General features: G+C 38.4%; 1 pseudogene; it reads right to left on the reverse strand.

Moving 5' to 3' along the window:
* Window positions 1-2,081: 2,081 nt before the first annotated feature.
* LOC149253689 (13-hydroxylupanine O-tigloyltransferase pseudogene) overlaps window positions 2,082-21,362 on the reverse strand; it is a 24,678-nt pseudogene continuing 5,397 nt past the window's right edge.

Below are 21,362 nucleotides of genomic sequence, written 5' to 3' on the forward strand. Positions count from 1 at the left end.
ATCACATTCTAATGTCATTTGTTGCACATCACAATGTGATGAAATTTATTCTTCATCACATATGACATTATCTATCGTTTTTCACATTATGTCATGATTTATCCTATAGCTTAACCATGGTCAAAAATTTTCATCCTTTCTCAATCATAGTGAACCATAAGAAAACAAGGAAAACACAATCAACCATACTCACCATGTGCAATGAACCTCCAAATTACACGTAAAAATAAATTATTCTACTTAATCTAATATTGGCATGCTATCATTATTAAGTTGTAGTGAAGTTTGATCTTAAAAAAAGAGTCTACTTCCAAGGTCATATAGAATCAATATTTCCATCTGTATGATCTTAATTGATTTCGATTGATGAAATGATATTGAGGTATTCTTTCCATCAAGATTCATACTCTTTTAATTTTAAAAAGGAAAAAAAAAAATCTTCTCTTAATGTGGTTTGGTTTTCCCTTGAGAATAAAAAAATATGTTTGGGAACTAATGAAAGTTTTCCCTTGAGAATAGAAAAAATATGTTTGGAAACTAATGAAAGCATGCATCATTTTCAGCGCGCAACTTCTCGAACTCGAAACCTATTTCTTCTGAATCATTCTTATGACTTATATCAACCATTGAGCCCTTATGTCATAAGGTATATGAACCTTTGCCTTAGTCCAATGTATATTCCATACTTCAATTTATTTATTTATGGAAGCTAATACTTGTGGTAAGATAAAACTTGATTGATAGAATAACCTTGATTATGAGCAAGCTATGATCTTGTTTAGGCTCGAAGCTAGTTGAGGCACCAAACTTGATGATGAGCATGCTACAACATGCTCTAGGATCCAACCTAAGTGGACGCATCAACCTCCTCCTTCAAATTCTTCTGGTCCTCTTTTCAAAATATTTCAAAATGGATCCACTTACTCTTTAATCAAAATAAATCTTCAAGTGAATATTATGATACTTCCATATTGTTTTCCATGCCCTAACAGACCTTGCCATAGCTCTTCTTTTTCATGTTAATCAATTCGATCACATTAAGCTCATTTGGAAATCTATTTCTGTCATAAAGTAAAAGCTACTACTTTATGTTCATAATTCCTCAAAACATACATAATATATTTTCATCATAAAAAGTAAGTCAAAAAAGCTTTTCATGCCTTCAAGATTGTCCAAATTCAAGCCTTGATCAACATGCTTCTCTCAGCTCTCAATTTAGACTTAAAATGAGTCTAGAAACTCCCAAAAGCCTTCCAAAATCGTAAATCAAATTAATTATTCTACAATTTCCCCTTTTCTGGGTGCACTTCTACAAAATGATAAAATCTGGTCATTGGTTCTACATAAGGTCCCTTTTCGGCCTCTTATGAATTCATTCTAAAGAATGTATATAAATATAAAATTAAATTTTAGACCTATTAGCCACTGAGACTTGACCTAGGGTCTCGTTGCAGACACAATGACTCCACCACCAACTGATCTATCTAATGGGGCTTGTTATAACCCAGTTCCTACCTTCTTTTAATGTGCATGGACTTTAATCAAAATAAGTGGTGTGTGGGATTTAACGTCGAGACTAGTTGAATAACTCATATCATATGTCAAGGTTACAATTAAAACATTATGCAACCATCCAACATACATTGGCTACTTGTTAGTGCATCAACCTAAGGTTTTGTGTGTAAAATCTATGTCTGCCAACTTGGTTGAGTCACTCCACGTAATGTAATGGCCACTTGACATGTTAAGTGCCACACCACAAAATATTTTTGTCTCAAACTATTATTGTCTTAAATATAAAGCTTTGTCTTAAAATAATTGTCTTAAAATATTTTTGCTCAATTTTTTTTTGTCTTCAATATAAACATTGTCTTAAAATATTTTTGTCTTAAACATAAAGTTATGTTTCAAACTATTTTTGTATTAAATTTAAAGTTTTGTTTTAACATAATTTTGTCTTAAATATAAAGTTTTGTCTTAAAATATATTTGTTTCAATTGTTATTAAATTTTAATGTAAAATAACTAAAATAAAAAGTGATTTTTTAAGACAAAAGATTTCTTTGGTAAAAAAAAAGTGTCTTAAAAATGCCCTCGGTGTGGTAGTGGGTTCGCCGATGGAAAAATTTTCTTTTCCAGAACCAGAAGAATGGAAGGTCTTGTCGCCCCCTTCGCCATTCCGGTAAGAGCGTTCATGAACTGAAAGAGGCCAAATGCGTCACTAATGGAATGATTGAAATCTATGGCGAGTTTGAACCCTCCGCATCTCAGGCGCATTACCTAAAAATTATGATTAGCAGTACAATTAGAAAACACAATTTTGGGTGCAAGAAATAACAGTGAATGCCACCGTGCAAGATAACAAATGGAGGCGAATACAAACAGAATTCATCAAATAAAATTGACTCAAGGCATTAATGTATTAACCTGAATTATAAGGATAGGAGAATCGGAAATAGTCTCTGAGGCGGGCACATCATGCAGTAGATATTCTCGGCTGGGAAAGGACGGTAGGAGGTCTCTAAATTCCTCCAGAGCAATGTCTGCATCAGAGTCCACAAACATCACACATTCTCCTGTGCACTCGATCAGGAGCTTACTTGTGGGCACGTCTCTGACTCTTCTGGCCAAATGGTCGTAAAATACTAAAACTCAGAGAACATAGCATAGAACACTAAACGCAAAATACAACTTACTCATTCCATTACCAAGAAAGGATTTTTATACACAACAGAGAAGTTTTTGGATTCTGGTTGTCGGTGGCTTCTTCAGGACACTACCAGAAGTCTCGAGGCCATCTCCCGAACTCTCGAAATGGTTGAGCATTTAATGAGTTTGGTGGTTGGAATTAATGTTTCCAACGCTCCCCCTTAATTCGAACCATAAGATAAACATACAAAATACACTATAGCACAATACATATGACACATGTATTCTTAATTGACATGCCTCCTGGTCTAAGTCTCATCTAGGCTTACAACATAATCTAAATTTTCTACAACACATAACTTACTTTTACAAAACTCAAATTTTTCCTTCCCAAGAGGCTTAGTGAATATTTCAGCTACATTCTCATTTGTATTATAATATATTACGACAATTTCTTGTGATTGGACCTTTTCTCTTACAAAATGATGTTGTGTGTCTATATGCTTTAACCTTGCATGACACACAGGATTGTTCCCCAGTTTGATAGTGCTTTGATTATCACATCTGATCACTGTAGGTTCTTGTTGACCCTCACCAACATCTTCAAGTATTCTTTTGAACCATATAGCTTCGTAGGTGGAACTACATAATGCTTTATACTCTGCTTCAGTTGATGACAAGGAAATTGTTGGTTGTTTCTTACTGCTCCATGATATAGCTCCTGATCCTATATTGAAGACGTATCCAGTGGTGGATTTCCTATCATCTGGATTTCCGGCCCAGTTAGAATTAGAATGACTTGTCAACTCAACATTACAAGAATTAGTACATTCAATACCAAAATTGATAGTTCCCTTTAAATATCGAAGGACCCTTTTTTCAGTTATCCAATGGCTTTCATGAGGCTTAGCCATGAATTGACTAAGGATGCTTACTGCATAAGAAATGTCTAGTCTAGTGGTAGTGAGATAATTCATACTTCCCACTAATTGTCGATACAATGTTCCATTCACCTTTTTTGTTTCATCTTCACTTCTCAATTTGATATTTTGTTCCAATGGAGTACTCACTACTTTACATCCATTCATATGAAATATCTTTAGTACTTCATTTGTATATTTTCTTTGTGTGATTAAAGTCCTTTCAACATCTCTCCATACTTCAAGACCTAGACAATAGTGTATCTCACCAAGATCCTTCATCTTAAATTCCTGTGATAACTTCATTTTTATATCTTTAATCAATTTATCAGTGCTCCTTGTTATTATTAGATCATCAACATATATAGAGATTAATACTATATCCCCATTTCTATCTGTCTTGACATACAAATTATGATCATTTTTGCTTTTGTTAAATCCTTTTTGAAAGAAGAATTTGTCGATTTTCTCATACCAAGATCTGGGTGCCTGTTTTAGTCCATATAAGGCCTTTTTTAACTTGCATACAAGATGTTCTTGTCCCTTCTTTATAAATCCTTCTAGATGAACAAGATAAATCTCCTCTTTTAAGTCACCATTTAAAAAAGCTGACTTCACATGTAATTGGTGTAGCTTCCAATCATATTTAGTTGCCAATGCTATCATTATTCTGATTGTATTCATTTTTACAACCGGGGCAAATGTATCTTCATAATCTATACCTTTTCTTTGTGAATAACCTTTTGCAACCAATCTTGCTTTATACTTTTCTATGCTACCATCTGCATTAAATTTTGTATTGTACAACCATTTTGATCCTATAGGGACTTTATTTTCAGGTAATTTTGTTAATTCCCAAGTTTCATTTTTCATTATAGAGTCATATTCTTCTTTCATAGCTTCTATCCATTCTTTATGATTTTTATCTTGTTCATAATCTAAAGGATAAAAAACAGTCATTAATTGAGACATTAAAGCATAATATTTATACCTGATAGTGGTCTGACCCTGTCGTGTTGACCTTCTTAGAGGTTCATTACATTGTGGAGTAACTTCTACTCTTCTTCTTCTCTGTGGAGTTCCTTCAACACTTCTTTGTGGACTTTGACTTCTTGACATGTCTTCTGGAATGTCCATGTGTTCTTGAGCTTGAGTTGATTCAACAACTCTTCTTCCTTAACACTGTCATAAGGAGGCTGCCATACATTATGTTCATCTTCTTTTATTTGTTTATCTACATGCTCATAAAATATAACATATCTACTTGCAAAGACCTTATGAGTACTTGGATCATACATTTTATATGCTTTTTGATAAAAACAATATTCAATAAAAATACATTTGATGGCTTTGGCATCAAACTTTCTCCTATCCTCTTTAGGAATATGAGCAAAGATCCTGCATCCAAATATCCTTAAATGACTAACTTTAGGTTTAAAACCATAAAATTCTTCAAATGGTGTTTTGTGCTCAATATACTTGGTAGGGCTTCCATTTTTAAGATATACCGCTGTATTAATGGCTTCAACCCAAAAACTATTAGAAAGTACTTTACTTTTTAGCATACTATGAGTACATTCAACTAATGTTCTATTCTTTCTCTTAGCTACTCCATTTTGCTGAGGTGTATGTGGTACTGTAAATTGTTGCATAATTCCATTTTGTTTGCAATATTTGATAAAAGCTCCTGAAGTGTACTCACCACCTTTATTTGATCGAAGAATTTTAATGCTCTTTCCTGTTTGTTTTTCAAGCATACCCTTGAATTCTTTAAAGTATTCAAACACATCACTTTTGTTTCTTATAAAGTACACCTAGGTGTATTTAGTGCTATCATCAATAAATATAAGAAAGTAATATGCTCCACCAAGTGACTTAGTTTGCATTGGACCACATACATTAGTATGCACTAGTTCAATTATTTCACATTTTCTTCTATTTTCATGCATATAACATTCCTTCCTATGTTGTTCTCCTAATGCACAACCTTCACATTCAAAGTGTTCACCCTTAATATTTGGAAGACATTCTACCATCAATTTCTTTTGTAGTAATATAGGTCATTATGATTTAAGTGTCCATACCTTTGATGCCAAAGCTCTATATTTGACATGCCTGTTGACGCCAAAGCTTAATGCCCATTCTTCATTACATCCAACTTGTATAAGCCTCCAACTCTCATTCCTTTTGAAACAACTTTGTAGTTGTCCTGCACATCCTTTACCAAACAATGTGATTTCACAAATTCAACTTTTAAATGTTGATCTATAATAGTAGAGACTGAAATTAAGTTCCTCTTTAATCCTGGAACATACACCACATTTTGAATTTGTTTTTCTTTTCCATTAGGCATTATAACACTTATATCACCATATCCTTTAATTTCATGTGATCTGTTATCTCATAAATAGATGTGTCTGTTATCACTCAGGTTGTCCTTAAAGCTCCTTAAAGGATACGGCCGAGGTAACCACAAACCAATCTTTGGACTGCAGGTCCTAGCCTACCTGCAATCAGAGAGGGCTCTCTCTTTATAATTTAGCTTTGTTGAAGATGATATTAGGCTAGTTATTGAGTTCAAGGGGTTTTGTTTATGTTTGGTGGGATGGGGGATTCTTTCAAACAGAGTTGGGATGCATAGTGTGAGAAGTTCAAACCATTGGGCATGGAGTCGTGGATTAGGCTTGCTGTTGCGTTTTCTTGGTCACAAGAGGAATACAGAGCAGGATAGCTACACATAAAACAATATCAAGTTGGAATAAGGATGGAATGAAGGTCAGTGAATGAAAGGCAACTAAGTAGCTCTCATTATGCTAACAGAGGGAAGGTGAATGAACATTTATATAGGAGCAATCAAGGATTCCTAAACAACATTCATATATGAAGGAACTAGTGTAAATATGAGCCAATCAGTATTCATATTCAGGACTAATTCAGAGGAAAACATAGATAAATCACAGAAATTGAGAACAGAATACAACTAAGTGAGCTCTGAACTATTCTTTCTTTTTGCTATTTAGATAGTGAAACAATGATGGCATAAAACATATAAACTGTAAACAGAGATAAGAAACACTTATTGGGCTATGTAGAAGCGTTAGGATTCCATAGTCACTCTTTAGTCATTAAAACACAATAGCCAGTTCATCTCCCAAACATTCCAGCGACTTTTGATTATAGAGACTCTCAGAAAATACAGTGCAAGTCTAGAGAGGAAGTTATCGACCAACCAACCCTTTACATAAATACAGAGGGTTGTTTAAATAGAAAATATTTACAAACATCCCTTGAACAGGTGCCAAAGGAGAAAATATCTCAAAATATCTATCAAAACAGAGCCAAAAGAGATCTGTGCAATAACTGCTTCGAATGCTACGTTGTGCTGGAAATAAATGCAATAAAATATCTAAAACAGCTGCACATGAGGGAGCAGCCTCATCAAAATGGCTCTTTAGGGCTGCACAGGGTCCTGCAGCTTCAAAAATGGACTGAAAGAGTGCCTTGAGCCACGCGCTGTCCTCTGTGTGATAACTGCGCAATTAAGGAAGCAGCGCTGCTCCAAAAATATGACTGGGAACAATGTCTTTGCAATAACTCTGCCTTGAAAGCCTTCATCTATGCCTTTAGGTGGCTTTAAGGCAACAAAAGAAGTGTTGGTGAGCCTTAATGGCTGAATGATGCTTTGTTGACTTTGCTGGGCTTGCTTTTCTTTCATCTGCTTTGAAAAACTGGACTGATACGCTTTGCCGCATCCTGATACACTTTGGCACTGAATCTGGGCCTTTTCTCACCGCTGATACTTTTTAAACTGTCCCATCGCCCCCTTCTGCCTTTTAATGCAAAAATAACTGCTGCTAATGTCCTCCGTGGCCATTGGAATGCTATCGGCGCTCTGGCCGATCAAAACTAGCTTTAAACTTTAAAAAATGGTGCAAACAGGAGGAAAAAGTGTTGCCGACTGTGCCGAGGCCGAAACTGGCTATCTGAAGCAAAACTGGGCCTTGGAGCGATCTGAGAAAGCTTAGGGATGCATGAATTCCCTTATCGGGAGCCGGGTGCGGGCATATATGTGAAAATATGAACAAATGCCGCCTTTTCTTTTACACAGAAAAAGACTAATTTCTATGTAAAATTCGTGAAAAACATAGGCGGGAGCGGGACTGTAGCGGAGATTAAATCTTGGCCGTGGGATCGCGCGAAGGCAGATCCAACAGCTGGCGCTAACTCGCATCGGGGCGGACCATTGGCCCCAACACATAAAACCTCCGAAATGCCGCGGACCCGAAATGCTTATATGCCCTTTCTTTATGGAGATCGGGTCCGGCCCATCGGCGATTTCATATCGGCGGTTTTTAACAAAATCAATATGCGGACCCGAAATCCTTTAAAACTGCCCTTTAATATTTTTCAGCTCCGGGATATAGGAGCACACAGTGCGGACCCTTTCGGACCCGATATGCCTTTATGCCGCGCTTTATTACTTTTCGGCTCCGCTGGTCGGAGCCATATAGGAGTGATGCGATTAAATATGGGCCGTTGATCTCTGGGCCTGAATGGGCGGCTGAGATTAACTCGGCAATTCGCTATCGGCGGGGCAGAGGGTTGACATATATGTGATCGCCGAACTGCGCGGACCCGATATACTATTACCGGTCCACTTTATATGTTTTCGGGTCCGGCCCATCGGCGCTATGCCCCATGCCTTGAGACTTAGCCATTTTCGCTTATATATGCCACTGCCCCCTCCCGATAGCGATATCGCATCGGAGGGGGATCAAACAGATCTTTATCTCATCGGAGCACGCTTTTTATGAAAAGGCAAGGCAAATGAATTCGAAGGGGTTATATATGATGTTTTAAACATATGATTGCCCCCTCCCGATAGCGATATCGCATCGGAGGGGGTCCAAATGAAACTTTATTATATCGGACCCATGTTTTTGTGAACTGCCAAGCCTTTTGGGAAATCGGAAGGGTTCCTTTATAGTTTGGCATGGATTCTAATGCATCGGAAGGGGTTCGATAGCCAAAAAAGGGAGGATTTTATTCTTTTTTGAAGGTTTTTCATGGTTTTTGCATGGTTTTTGTATTCTTATGCCTTGGAAGGAGTCCAAAGGCACTTAGGGGGAAAGTGATGTGATTTTGAGAGGGGTTTAGTGGCCAAAGAGGGTTTCATGCCTTATAAAGGCAAACCAAGGCCAAAGAGATGATTTTTATACATATGAAGGGAAACTATGCAAAGGAATGAGTCCTTATGCATTTGGACGATGGTCAGAGGGGTCAATGAGGGTTCTTTCTGAGTTTCAGATAAACTTAGCAATTCCCAAGGATGTATATGGTTATTTTTCAACCAAGGGGAGGGGATAAGTATATAGGGGAGTTATAGAGATAGTTTTAGTAGGGGAAGGGAAAAGAGATAGGGAGTTACATAATAAAGTTAGTAGTTAATATGATAATGATGAGAAAAAGTGCTAAGAATGAAGTCTTAGGCTATCAATGGGGGAAAATGACTGATAGAAGAAGTGTGAACATTCCTTTAGTGAAGCAGATCTTCACCAAGGCAGATGATATGGAGAATGATGAATCTAAGAGGTATCAAGCAGATCTTGACCTCTTTAGGGGAAGTTAGTGAGTGATTGGGAAAGAGGGAGAAGGGGAAGTTAGACATGCATTTCTTGAAGTCCTCCAACTGAAAAATCACCTTCAACTTGTGATATGATAGATATAACACTTGACAATATGAAATGGATCACAAGCCATGATTCTGCAACCACAAAGCTACCTACTTGGCCTATTCACCTAGCTTTTTCTCTTCTTTTTGGTTTGGGTGCACTTGAACTAGCATACCCAGCTTTTTGTTCTTTTCTTCTTGCTGTCCTCCTATCTACAACTACACTTATTGCATCCAGGGGCTCAGATTAAGCTGTTGAGCACCCTTGTTTCTCTACCTATCTACAAATCTGCCAAGATTAAGCTGTTTGGACAGATGTTCATTCTCTATATTCTACAACAGGAAATTGAAACCTAGGGAAGCCAAGATTAAGCTGTTTGGACCTCCCTTAGCTGAAAACTCATCAAAAATGGATCAACCCATCAAAAAATGGAACACAGCAGTGGCATTTAGACTAGCACACTCTCATGGATACTTCTCTGGCCATCTGTAGAAAATATGTAGCATTGCAGCAAGCAAAGTATGACATATTTGGCATGTAAAAATGTCGATCATGAAAGATGATTAACCTGCTACAACAGGAGGCTAACAGTGGCTCCACTTGGGATGGCTTTTCCTTGTGACAAGCCAAGAACAGTAGGTCAGAATGCCTTGATCTTCTGTAGTTGCTGTTATTTGAAATTTTCTTCTGTGCTAACTTCTGAATGTAACACTCCTCCTTATCTGAAACACTATGAAAAATAAAGCATCACCTGTTTTCTTCTGCGTGCTTGATATTGCATACGCTTTTGCTTGAGCACTGCCTTGTGAAATAAACACAAAAAGGGAATAAAACTAAAGCTCTTCTTTTCTTGTCTTTGAAAGGGTGCTGAAGTAACTAAAAATCCTCCTTTCTTTTTGATACTGTTGACTTGAAGACTACAAGCTGCAAACAGCTTCTCTTTAACATAAATCACTGTGATATGACAGCGCTGCTCTTGCTGTTTTGCTGAGATTACTGCAGAGACAGAGATTTAAAAATAGAGGACTTGCATTGGCTGTGTCTTCACAAACTTTGTTGCTGCTCCTCTAACAATCAGACTGTTTATAAAAATAAAGACAAAAGTGCTGATATATACAAATATCAATGTACAAAGAGATATATACAAAGCTGCGTTATGTTCAACAAAAGGGATCATGATAATGCTTCAGCATACGGCCATTTACAGGGCCTTCTTCAGCAGTGCTGCCCTCTACAGATTTGAGGAAATATGTGTTATTTCCCTGAACAGCAGAAATAACAAATGGCCCTCTCCAAAGGAAATCGAATTTTGCATGTTTTCCCTTGTCTTCTCTTCGTGAGTCCCACCTTAGAACTTTGTTGCCAACATAGAAATTCTCAGCCTTAGTTCTCTTATCAAACATCCTTTTGAGTTTTTCTTGCATAATTTGAGCTCTGTCATAGACCTGCTCTCTTGTCTGCTGCAAATGGATTGTTTGGTTTATCCTCCTTTGTATATCATTTGGCTCAGCTTGAATCTCTTGCAGCAGCTTGATTATAGGAATGCCCAGTGATGAAGGAAATCTGGTCTCCATGCCATATACTAGCTCATAAGGGCTCATCCCAATGGATTTCTTGGTTGATAATCTGTCTGCCCATAGGGCATTTGTGAGCTTTCTATGCCAGTTCTTCTTGCTTTCTTCCAAGGTCTTCTTAATGATAATGATCAGGCTCTTATTAGATGACTCGACTAAGCCATTACCTTGAGGGTAATAGGCTGTGGAATGGCCTAAAGTGATATGGAATTTATGGCAAAAATTGATCATATTTTTGGATTTGAAAGCAGCGGCATTGTTAGTGATGATCTTCTCAGGGCAGCCAAATCTAGATAGGATATTGCACTTAAGGAATTGGATAATGGTGGTGTCATTGGCCTGCCTGCATGGAATGGCTTCAATCCACTTGGTGAAATAGTCGGTGGCAGCTAGAATCCACTTATGCTGGCCTGAGGAAGAGGGATGGATTTCTCCAATGAAGTCAAGACCCCATTGTTGAAAAGGCTTTTCGGTTGAGATGGGCTTAAGAGGCAAGGGCAACAGCTTTCTTTTGCCCTCAAAGATTTGGCATTTGTGACATGAAATATCAAACTTCTTTACATCTGCAAACAAAGAGGGCCAATAGAAACCAACCCTTAAAATTTTATCAGCAGTGGACTTCCAATATAGATGTCCTCCACAGTCCCCTGCATGGAATTCTTTCATAACATTATTAGTTTCATTCATGGTCAAACAATTAAGCAATATGCCTTCATGATTCTTCCAAAATAAAGCACCATCTAAGACACAAAATTTCAAAGCCTTCATTCTTAAAAATCTCTTCTTGGTCCTGGACAATCCTGGGGGAGCAAACAGGTTTAACAATACAAAGCATATATCAGCATACCATGGGGATTGCAGAAAGGTGTCACTGATCTGTGGAGTCGCCAGCTCCTGTTCATTGTCCAGTTGGTTGATGTCTAAGGCTTGGAAGTTTGTTTCGGACATCAGTTTGGCTAAACCTTGTCCCTTTATTAGCTTGGTTGGTTTTATTTCTATGTCATACTCAAGAATGTTAGCAATCCACTTGCCTCTTTTGCCTTCTAACCCTTCTTGAGTTAATATGTCTTTTACAACAGCATTTGGGACATAGGCAATCACGTGTGAATATAAAATGTAAATTTGAAGTCTTTGATTGCTTTAACAAGGGCATAGGCCTGCTTCTCCATGATTTGGTACTTCAGGGGTGCATCTCTTAAGGCTCGGCTGAAAAAAGCAATTGGCTTTTCATTTCCTTGGTCATCCTTTTGCAATAGGACAACAGCTATGGTATTATCAGATGCAAATGAAAATATGATAAAGTCCCTATCAAATTGAGGACTTGTGAGGACTGGGGCTTGAGTTAAGGCAACTTTGATACTCTCAAATGCTTGCTTGGTTTCAAGAGACCATTTTACCTTGGCATCCTTCTTTAACATGTTGCTCAACAGTCTTATCAGCTCGGCTAGATTTGGGATAAATCTCCTTAGGAAATTGATCTTTCCTAGGAATGCTTGCAGCTCTTTTATGTTTCTTGGATATGGGATTTGCAATATGGCTTGGATCCTTTCCGGATCAATTCTAATCCCGTCTTTTGAAATGATATGTCCAAGTAATTTGCCTTCTTCAAGGCCAAATAAAGACTTCTTGGGGTTCAAGGAAATGCCATATTTCCTACATGTCAGGAACACTTGTCTCAAATGTCTTAGGTGCTCTTGATCAGATTTAGAGAAAGGGGTAAGATCATCAAGATAGACAACCAAGAAATCATGGATTTCCTTGGCAAATGCAATGTCCATGGCCCTTTGAAAGGTGGCACCTGCGTTCTTTAGGCCGAAAGGCATTTTCACATATTTAAATGTTCCCCACGGTGTTGTAAAGGCTGTCTTGTCTTGATCATCTGGGTGAACCAGTATCTGATTAAAACCTGAAAAGCCATCTAGCAAAGAGATTCTAGATGACCCTACTACTCTTTGTAGGATGTGGTCCATTTTGGGCAATGGGTAGTGGTCTTTAAGGGAGACTTGGTTTAAGTTTCTCAAATCTACACAAAGCCTAATCTCACCTGTTTTCTTTCTTGTGGGAACAAGATTGGATACCCATTCAGAAAATCTAATGGGTGCTATGATACCTGCTTCAAACATTCTTTTCACTTCTTTCTCAATTAAAGGGAGAAGCACAGGATTGATTCTCCTCAGTTTCTGTTTGAAGGGCTTTTGATTTGGCTTTAAGGGAATGGTATGTTGAATAATTGAGGTGTCATAGGACTTCAAGTCCTCATAACTCCAAGAAAATACATCTTGGAATTCTTTGAACAAATCAACATATTTGGGCTTTTGATCGGGTGGCAAAGATTGAGATAGTTTGATCTTTTTTGGCCTTTCTACTGTCCCAATGTTATATTCCTCTATGGCAGTGTTTATAGGCTGCATTTTTGGCTTTTTGGGCACATCATTTGCATCAAACATGTCTTCTAGTGGAGTGAGGCCAACCGAGAGAAAATTGTCCTTTAGATCAATGATTTCGGCCTTTGTTTTGGCTATTTCCTCCAAATGCATCTATTTCAGCTCTTCTATGTTTTCTTCATCAAAGATGGTTGGCTGTAGCAATTTTCTAGCTGTTTCAGCTGTTACAGTTTGCTGGATTTGGTTTATTGCTTGCAGTGGATCATCCATAGCATCCATATCAATGTTTAGGCCTGAAAACTCATGCTGTAAGGTAAGAAAATTGTTGATTTGAGCATCATTCTCAAACACTTGCCAATCTTTAACATTGTTAGGGACAGCAGGCCTGTGTTTTATCTCAGTAGTAAAGTGGTGATTGGGCTCAAAAGGAAGCTTGCAAGTGCTAGCAAAAGTAGCTAGGCTGTGAGCATGCATGTTATTGCTTCTAGAAATCTTAGCAAGTTTGGATTCAGTGAAGGTATCAAGTATTGCAGTGGCAGCAGTCCTATAAGCTCTTAGCCTTCTATCATTGGTAACAAAGTTGCCTTTCATTTGTTGGATTACTAGGTCTGAGTCACCTAGAATGGAAACTTTGGCAGCTCCTAAAGCTTTGAGCAGCTTAAGGCCTAAAAGGAGAGCTTCATACTCTGCCATGTTGTTGGTGCATCTGAAATTCAGTCTATAAGCATGACCCTCTGCATGGTTGTTATGTGTATTGTGAATCCATATTCCTGCCCCTGCTCCTAACTTGTTAACAGAGCCATCAAACTCTAAATACCATGTGATTTCTTGCTTGTGGTTAGTATTAAGAGTTTCAGTCATTTTAGGATTGGGCAGACCCGAGTCTTGTGTTTTGGGAGGTTTTTCTTGTGTACTGGTTGCATTGGCTGTTGTGACAGTCTCATGGGTATGTGCAACCGATTCTTCATTGATGTGTGCTTGTTGTACTAAAGCCATAGGCTTATCATTAGTTGGAGGACTTGTTTCATCATTAAACAAAATAAAAGAATCCATATCATAATGGATTGAATAGATAGGGAAATTCTGGGGCTTTTCCTCACTACTTACCACATACTTCATCAGTGTTTCTCTATACAGCCTCTTTGGTTGCCCAAACACTGAAATAGTGGCATAGGAGAGGTCTAATTGGAGAGATCCTTGGAGTTTTGCCCCCCAAGATCTTGACAACAGCGTGCCATACTTTGGTGGTATGTCAGCAACCACCACATCCATTAGGATTGTCTTGTTGGGAAATTGGACTAAGGAGACACATAAGTCTTTGATTAAGCCTAAACACTTGACCTGACTTGAGTCAAAGGAGAATAGATCTTTGTAGGGTCTTGTTACATCAAGGTTTAGCTCCTCCATTACAGCTTTGGGCATAAGGTTGTGTGAGGCACCTGAGTCAAACATTGCATTATGTAAAACTTTATCATGTATGTGCAGACTGACATAAAAGGGTAGAATAGCTCCATGTGCTGATTTGCCATCAACTTCTGGACCAAAAAGCAACTCAGGTGTATCATCTAAAACATTCACATCATCCCTATTCTCTGGCATTTGCAGTGATCTTTGGATTTGTTGCCTATACACATCATGCTTTGCAAGTTCAGATAAGGGGATGGAAATGTTAAGTTTGCTTATTTCTGCTTCTAAGTTGAATGGTTTCTCCAATGGAGTCTTTGTGTTGGCAATAGCAGATTTCCCCTTTTCAAGTGTATTTTCTGCATTTTCCTCTTGATTATCAGTGTTATGGTGAGTGATACCTTGCGGTATTTCTATTTTGGGAAGGCTTTTAGGAGTGCTGTTCAAGTTCTCTTTCGAGGGAGAAGGTGGCAGAGGCTGATCAATAGAAAGCTGTATGTCTGTTATGTCCTCTACAGTCACTTGGTGCGGGTTTGGGACAGTTATATCAGTTGTTTCTGTTATAATAGCCTTGCCTCTAATCTGGTTGGGCTGTTTGCCCTCCTTTGGTTTAACTTTTTCGGGCACATCTATGGTTCTTGTCCTCAGCTTATACTGTTTGTGGACTTCATAAATAGCTGAATCATAACCTTGTTTAAAGTCAAAAGACTCACCAGAGTTAGTCTGAAATTGACTTATCTCATGGTCATCTTGGTCTTCTTGAGTTAGGAAAATTTGTTGCTCACCCTTCAAATCCACCAAGTTCATGTGAGTGTCCTCTATGGCATCACTAGATGTGGATGCTTCTGTATAATTTTCTTGGAAAGGAGGCCTTATATCACGGTCTGGGCTAGATCTACCAGCGTTTGAGTTCTGAGTGTTCCTGAAATTTGGGTTCCTTATGGTATTGGGCTGTTGTCCTTCCCATGATGATTTCCTCTCAACACTCTCTACTCTGTCTCCCAGCCTGTGCATGCCATTGATAATAGCATCTAGCTTTTGATCTAAGGCTGAGGGATCTTCCTTAAAGGTGGTTCTTCTCTCAGTTCTAGCTCTGTTTCTTTTGGCAATTAAATTTGCCTCCACAGTGACAGCCACATTTTGCATGTTTGCAAGGCTGTTAGGGGCTCTTTCTTTTAATTGGTAGGCCATATCTGGGTCAAATCCATCAGGGAATTTATATAAGGCAAGGTCAGGTGGGGGCCTTAAGTTTTGGGATAGCATTATAAACGCTATTGAACCTTGCACAATAGTCCAAGACTGTTTCTTGTGGACCTCTTTTGATTGTATCATATTCAGCTAGTATGTGCAAAGGGTCTTTCTTTTTCTCCCATCTGTTGATAAATGATTGGTATAAGGCTTCTGGGTCTGCTATGGAATTGGCTGGAAGTGCTCTAAACCAAGTCCTGACATCACCTGACAAGCTTTGGACAAAAATCTTCATTCTCACACCATCATCGTCAATCTCATAGCTTTCAAAGTAATCCTGCATTTTCTTTGTATGCTGAAGGGCTGTGCAGGCACTTGTGCCATCAAAATATGTGATTTTAGTTTGGTAATCCTGAGGCATAGCTCCAGGATTAGCAGGTAATTGCAAAGGTGCATATCTGTTAGCCATATTCACAGGGATAAGAGGGACAATAGGAACAACTGGGATAATAGGAGTAGTAGTGGTAGTATGTGCAGTGAATGGAGGTGTGGAAGGAGTGCTTTGAGAGGTGGATGAAGAACAAGGGGAACTAGGGGTTGAACGAAATAAAACTTTGACAGGGTTTGGGCCACAGCGTGGGTGAACTGCTTCAGGACTATTATCAGCAAAATCCTCTCTTCGCTCTAGCTTCCTGAGGTTCCTTGGGATTATATTGGGATTTTCAAAAGCTGCTGGGGGATTTGGGTCTGGATTTGACCTTGTATAACGTGAATTCTTTTTGGGAGCCAGCTTCTAGCTTGTTTTTTGGGGATTTTTCTAAGAATATAAGGGTTAGAAAGAAACTTTTGAAGGTCTGGTTCCTTCCCAAGTGAAATTAACTGAGGATGGTCCCCAGTGGAGTCGCCATTATGTTATCACTCAGGTTGTCCTTAAAGCTCCTTAAAGGATACGGCCGAGGTAACCACAAACCAATCTTTGGACTGCAGGTCCTAGCCTACCTGCAATCAGAGAGGGCTCTCTCTTTATAATTTAGCTTTGTTGAAGATGATATTAGGCTAGCTAATGAGTTCAAGGGGGTTTTGTTTATGTTTGGTGGGATGGGGGATTCTTTCAAACAGAGTTGGGATGCATAGTGTGAGAAGTTCAAACCATTGGGCATGGAGTCGTGGATTAGGCTTGCTGTTGCGTTTTCTTGGTCACAAGAGGAATACAGAGCAGGATAGCTACACATAAAACAATATCAAGCTGGAATAAGGATGGAATGAAGGTCAGTGAATGAAAGGCAACTAAGTAGCTCTCATTATGCTAACAGAGGGAAGGTGAATGAACATTTATATAGGAGCAATCAAGGATTCCTAAACAACATTCATATATGAAGGAACTAGTGTAAATATGAGCCAATCAGTATTCATATTCAGGACTAATTCAGAGGAAAACATAGATAAATCATAGAAATTGAGAACAGAATACAACTAAGTGAGCTCTGAACTATTCTTTCTTTCTGCTATTTAGATAGTGAAACAATGATGGCATAAAACATATAAACTGTAAACAGAGATAAGAAACACTTATTGGGCTATGTAGAAGCGTTAGGATTCCATAGTCACTCTTTAGTCATTAAAACACAACAGCCAGTTCATCTCCCAAACATTCCAGCGATCTTTGATTATAGAGACTCTCAGAAAATACAGTGCAAGTCTAGAGAGGAAGTTATCGACCAACCAACCCTTTACATAAATACAGAGGGTTGTTTAAATAGAAAATATTTACAAACATCCTTGAACAGGCGCCAAAGGAGAAAATATCTCAAAATATCTATCAAAACAGAGCCAAAAGAGATCTGTGCAATAACTGCTTCGAATGCTAAGTTGTGCTGGAAATAAATGCAATAAAATATCTAAAACAACTGCACATGAGGGAGCAGCCTCATCAAAATGGCTCTTTAGGGCTGCACAGGGTCCTGCAGCTTCAAAAATGGACTGAAAGAGTGCCTTGAGCCACGCGCTATCCTCTGTGTGATAACTGCGCAATAAGGAAGCAGCGCTGCTCCAAAAATATGACTGGGAACAATGTCTCTGCAATAACTCTGCCTTGAAAGCCTTCATCTATGCCTTTAGGTGGCTTTAAGGCAACAAAAGAAGTGTTGGTGAGCCTTAATGGCTGAATGATGCTTTGTTGACTTTGCTGGGCTTGCTTTGCTTTCATCTGCTTTGAAAAACTGGACTGATACTCTTTGCCGCATCCTGATACACTTTGGCACTGAATCTAGGCCTTTTCTCACCGCTGATACTTTTTAAACTATCCCATCGCCCCCTTTATGCCGCGCTTTATTACTTTTCGGCTCCGCTGGTCGGAGCCATATAGGAGTGATGCGATTAAATATGGGCCGTTGATCTTTGGGCCTGAATGGGCGGCTGAGATTAACTCGGCAATTCGCTATCGGCGGGGCAGAGGTTGACATATATGTGATCGCCGAACTGCGCGGACCCGATATACTATTACCGGTCCACTTTATATGTTTTCGGGTCCGGCCCATCAGCGCTATGCCCCATGCCTTGAGACTTAGCCATTTTAGCTTATATGCCACTGCCCCCTCCCGATAGCGATATCGCATCGGAGGGGGATCAAACAGATCTTTATCTCATCGGAGCACGCTTTTTATGAAAAGGCAAGGCAAATGAATTCGGAGGGGTTATATATGATGTTTTAAACATATGATTGCCCCCTCCCGATAGCGATATCGCATCGGAGGGGGTCCAAATGAAACTTTATTATATCGGACCCATGTTTTGTGAACTGCCAAGCCTTTTGGGAAATCGGAAGGGTTCCTTTATAGTTTGGCATGGATTCTAATGCATCGGAAGGGGTCCGATAGCCAAAAAAGGGAGGATTTTATCCTTTTTTGAAGGTTTTTCATGGTTTTTGCATGGTTTTTGTATTCTTATGCCTTGGAAGGAGTCCAAAGGCATTTAGGAGGAATGTGATGCGTTTTGAGAGGGTTTAGCGACCAAAGAGGGTTTCATGCCTTATAAAGGCAAACCAAGGCCAAAGAGATGATTTTTATACATATGAAGGGAAACTATGCAAAGGAATGAGTCCTTATGCATTTGGAAGATGGTCAGAGGGGTCAATGAGGGTTCTTGCTGAGTTTCAGATAAACTTAGCAATTCCCAAGGATGTATATGGTTATTTTTCAACCAAGGGGAGGGGATAAGTATATAGGGGAGTTATAGAGATAGTTTTAGTAGGGGAAGGGAAAAGAGATAGGGAGTTACATAATAAAAGGAGAAAAGGTTGGTACATTGTATTTATGCAATGGTAATTCTAATTATGTTAATACTTTAACCTCTAGAGGAGCAGATATGGCATTGTGGCATCATAGGCTTGGGCATATGAGTGCGAAGGGATTTAGATTCTTCACTCAAGGAATTTGTTGCTAGGTTTGAACCATGTTGATTTGGAATTTTGTCAGAATTGTGTTTATGGAAAACATAAGAGAATAATATTCCTCAAAGTTGGTAAAGTAAAGAAGAGCGAAAAATTTAGATCTTGTGCATATAGATGTATGGGGGCCTGCTCAGCTATCATCTCTCAGTGGCTCTCATTATTATGTTACTTTGATTGATGATGCAACCAAAAAAACTTGGATTTATTGTATTTGAAATAAATCTGATGTGTTTGATACTTTCAAGAAATGGAAAGCTTTGGTTGAAAATGAGACAGGAAAAAGTTGAAGTGTCTTAGTAGTTAATATGATAATGATGAGAAAAAGCACTAAGAATGAAGTCTTAGGCTATCAATGGGGGAAAATGACTGATAGAAGAAGTGTGAACATTCCTTTAGTGAAGCAGATCTTCACCAAAGTAGATGATATGGAGAATGAGGAATCTAAGAGGTATCAAGCAGATCTTGACTCTTTAGGGGAAGTTAGTGAGTGATTTGGGAAAGAGGGAGAAGGGGGAAGTTAGACATGCATTTCTTGAAGTCCTCCAACTGAAAAATCACCTTCAACTTGTGATATGATAGATATAACACTTGATAATATGAAATGGATCACAAGCCATGATTCTGCAACCACAAAGCTACCTACCCGGCCTATTCACCTAGCTTTTTCTCTTCTTTTTGGTTTGGGTGCACTTGAACTAGCATACCCAGCTTTTTGTTCTTTTCTTCTTGCTGTCCTCCTATCTACAACTACACTTATTGCATCCAAGGGCTCAGATTAAGCTGTTGAGCACCCTTGTTTCTCTACCTATCTACAAATCTGCCAAGATTAAGCTGTTTGGACAGATGTTCATTCTCTATATTCTACAACAGGAAATTGAAACCTAGGGAAGCCAAGATTAAGCTGTTTGGACCTCCCTTAGTTGAAAACTCATCAAAAATGGATCAATGCATCAAAAAATGGAACACAGCAGTGGCATTTAGACTGGCACACTCTCATGGATACTTCTCTGGCCATCTGTAGCAAATATGGAGCATTGCAACAAGCAAAGTATGACATATTTGGCATGTAAAAATGTCGATCATGAAAGATGATTAACCTGCTGCAGCAGGAGGCTAACAGTGTCCACCATTATTAATCTCATGATAAGTATCAACCAATCTCTTTTGCATGACATGTATATTGATGCACTAGAATATAATAACCAAGCATTATCGTCATCAATTTTCTGTTGATAAAGCAACATTGTACACAAACAATTTAAGATTGCTAAAATCATGACTAATTGCTTCATCTCTATCAACATAATTTCCTAAATGCCTTCTTTGTTTAAATTGATCAAACCTTATTTTCATGCAATTCTTAGCAAAATGACCAAGTTTTCCACAGTAATAACACACATCATCTATACTTGATTTGGCATTTGTCCTTGGTAAAGGTGTACCTTGAAATGATTTTACCTGTGGATTTTTGCCTTTATTTTTCTTCCGCTATTTACCTTTGAAGGACTGCTCCCTTTAGCCATCAATGCTAAATCTGAATTAGGAGATTCATGTTTAAGACTTCTTCTCCCCTCTTCTTCTTGCATATGTATACTTGCGAACTCATCAAAAGTAGGAGCCTTCTCTCTAGATGAAAGACCAGTGATTAAAAATTTGATATTCATCAAGAATTCCATTTAATGTCACAATAACCAAGTATGTACTAGATATTTGTTCAGCAATATCACCTAATTTATTCTTTAGATCCTTAATTCTAGAAATAAAACTACTGGCACTTTCATTTTCTTTCATTTTAATTGAAATAATCTTACTCTTTAAATACAATATTCAATTTGTAGTCTTCATCTCATACAAATTTTTTAGAGTGTCGCATGTCTCCTTGGATGTTTTGCACTCTCTAATGTGTGGAATAATGTTGTCCTTAACGAACATTCACAAAAGCTCCTTTGCTTTGTTTCCCGTCGCTCCCAATCCTAAATTCCACATCTGTGGCTTGAGGGGATACTGGTTTGGCTTCAGCTTCAGACAAAATCGTCCATATATTATAGCCTTCCATTAAAGTGTGCAACTTAAACTTCCAAATTTCCATAAATTTTCACCATTTAACTTGTTAGAATTTGATAA

Source organism: Pinus tabuliformis, chromosome 7, assembly GCF_031772625.1.
Source record: "Pinus tabuliformis cultivar Carrire ecotype Pingquan chromosome 7, CPIR1, whole genome shotgun sequence".
Classification (NCBI taxonomy): Eukaryota; Viridiplantae; Streptophyta; class Pinopsida; order Pinales; family Pinaceae; genus Pinus; species Pinus tabuliformis.